Below are 2,673 nucleotides of genomic sequence, written 5' to 3'. Positions count from 1 at the left end.
AAGGTTAGAAAGTAATGGGTTAGGGTAGTTAGGAAGTTTGTAATGGAAGGAATGATATCTGGTTTGGGCTAGATCGGTTACATATGGAACATTAAGGTCTTTATGTATGACTTTATTTTTGACAAAGTAAGGAGCATTGAGGATTTTACGAAGGATTTTGGATTGCAAGGATTGGATACGACAGGAATTCGAAGGTTTAGTGGATCCCCGAAGCTCAACTCCAGATTGGCCTTATTACAGTCATGTAGATCAGTCTTTTGTGATGAGTTGGAAGTTTAGACAGTTTGTCTAGTAAGTAATGTAATAGGCGAAATTGATGTGCGGTTTCCTGACTTTTCAGTCTTGTGTGAGAAAAATGTGGAACGCTTTACGATTTTGCGTGTCATCCTTGCGCAGGGGCCATGCTAATCTTCTCTGTATTGTTCCAATTTTAGTACATGTGCCGCCGAAGCGAGTACATTATATTGTTTAAATATGAGTGACATTCGTGATATGACCTTTAAATCCAGCAATATGTCTTTTGATTACGTACTATATTCATTTTATAGATTTGAAAATAATATCCATAAAATGAATTTAAATAATTATAAATTTTATGACTTATATCTCAAATTTTATTAGACCTGATGGATTCCGATTTGTGCTATTTGGTTAATATTATTGTCAGGCATTAAATTTCAAGTTGATCAGTTGGGTACTCTAGGAGCAAACTTGATTTGGTTTCAGTTAAAAAACAAAAACAATGAAAGAGGTAACAGCAGAAAAACATTAAGAGAAAGTATATTACTTAGAGAATAAAAACAAATATACAAAATATTGGATGGTTGCCACTCACACATTAACATCGCAGATCTATGCTGTTGTTGACTTTTTCAAATTACTTCTTATATTTGTTACATAATATTTATTCGGGTAAAGGTCATGACCCCCTTGCATTTTTAATGTTTATTTAGCTTTTTAACCTTTTTATTTATTTTTTAACTTATTTATTCATTTAATTATCACTTTAAACTAACTTTTTGTTTTTTAAATCAATTTACTAGTTCTTTTTTTTTAATGTAATCATATATTTATTTTTTTCGTATTCTGATCAACTCCTGTGACTATTTTTTCTTTGATTTGTTTTTATATTGCTATCTAATGATAAACTCGGATTAAATGTAGATCACTAGAGAGGGGAAGTATGAGAGTGAAATAGCCAACAAAATGGAATCAAATAAAATTGTTAGGTATTTATATAGAATATTATGGATTGTAAAAGGAAAAAGTCGAAAAAACTAAATTGTTTTGTACATATATGTAATATTCGTATAACATGTGTTAAAAAGTTTGTAGAGTTCGTCTGCCGCATTTACCAGATACATGCAAAATATTGGTTAGTCCGTCCGTTTTAGATATATTTTCCCGTGCGCTGACTAAGTAATTCAATTTAGTTGTTTAATGATTAACTAGAGAGAATTTAACGACCGACCAACTGGAGACGTGATGCTGAGACGAAAGTGAAAAGCTTAGTATAAAATGTCTCGTTATTGACAAAAGTTGTTGGGAGAAAAATAGCATTGATAATACACTATATGCGAATTACTTAGGAAAGCGCAATGTGATAAAAAGTAAATATGGCGGTGTAAGACGTTTTTAGAAACTACGCTTTGCTTTCTTTCTGCTCATGGTTGAAGGGAGCTCTAATAAAGTAAGAAGTAAGTATTATTCATTGGTGATTCTTTTTCTTGTTTAAGTATGTTGTAGAGAGTGTCAGGATAACATAGAAACAAGCAATTAGTGGCCAGTTGGGAATTTAAAAGTGTCCATAGCAGGAAGAAAGGTTTGTAACATGCAGACGTCCGTTACAACGAAGTGTCCGTTAGTAGAAGTTTATCTGTATCTAAATAATGTAGCGCTTCGCCAAGTTTCAGAACAAAATGGACCCTACAAAGACCCTAGGGTGCTAAAGGGTTGCAGAAGAAGTGGAGGGCGCAGGCGCGGCCACACCCTAACGACTCTCATTTGGCCTGTGTTAATTAGAAGTTGGACCTGCGCCCTGTCTTTGCCCCCTCAGTCTGTTCATTAAGATCTCCTCTCTCTGAAGGGCTTCTTTGTCTTCACTTCTTCATCCCTTTGTGGTACTAAAGGAGCGAACGCGCTATAAATTGTATGATCATGATGATGATTACAGTGAACATAAAAAAAAAAAAGAAAATACAACACACACATGCACTCATTTATAAATTATTGAAAAATAACAGACAAATACATTCCATTACACAACCAGTTACATTATGTGATGGTAGAGTGGTAACTCTGCGCAATTAATGATAACATAGGGAAAATAATTTCCAATTCTTGAAATATTTTCAATCTCATTTTTCCGGTTTGCACGTTATAAGGTCGCCTGGTAACAAATTACCTGATCTCCCAATAATGATCTCTGTGTATACGTGTACCTAACTAAACCTACGTATATGTCTAGGAAATAATTATAACTTGTTCACTGAAACTGGCTTGCAGTTAAAAGTGTTATTTTGTATAATCGATTTTATGATTAGACGCTCAATTCTCAAAATATCTTACTCAAACGTAATTTTACGTTTTTTGACTGATCATTAACGATCTTTCAAGATGTAATATTGATAATGATGCTCGCAATTATGCACTGTATCAATAAAATTGAATATA

General features: G+C 33.2%; 1 non-coding gene across 1 annotated transcript; it reads right to left on the bottom strand.

The window, feature by feature from the left end:
- Positions 1-351: 351 nt before the first annotated feature.
- Positions 352-458, bottom strand: LOC112211956 (U6 spliceosomal RNA). Its single transcript, XR_002945785.1, has one exon. It is a non-coding gene; the product is annotated as a U6 spliceosomal RNA (small nuclear RNA).
- Between the last annotated feature and the right edge of the window lie 2,215 nt (positions 459-2,673).

Source organism: Halyomorpha halys, unplaced genomic scaffold (assembly GCF_000696795.3).
Source record: "Halyomorpha halys isolate HHAL.00 unplaced genomic scaffold, Hhal_1.1 Scaffold332.1, whole genome shotgun sequence".
Lineage (NCBI taxonomy): Eukaryota > Metazoa > Arthropoda > Insecta > Hemiptera > Pentatomidae > Halyomorpha > Halyomorpha halys.
The sequence above is the reverse complement of the archived record's forward strand: the minus strand, read 5'-3'. Positions and strand labels throughout refer to the sequence as shown.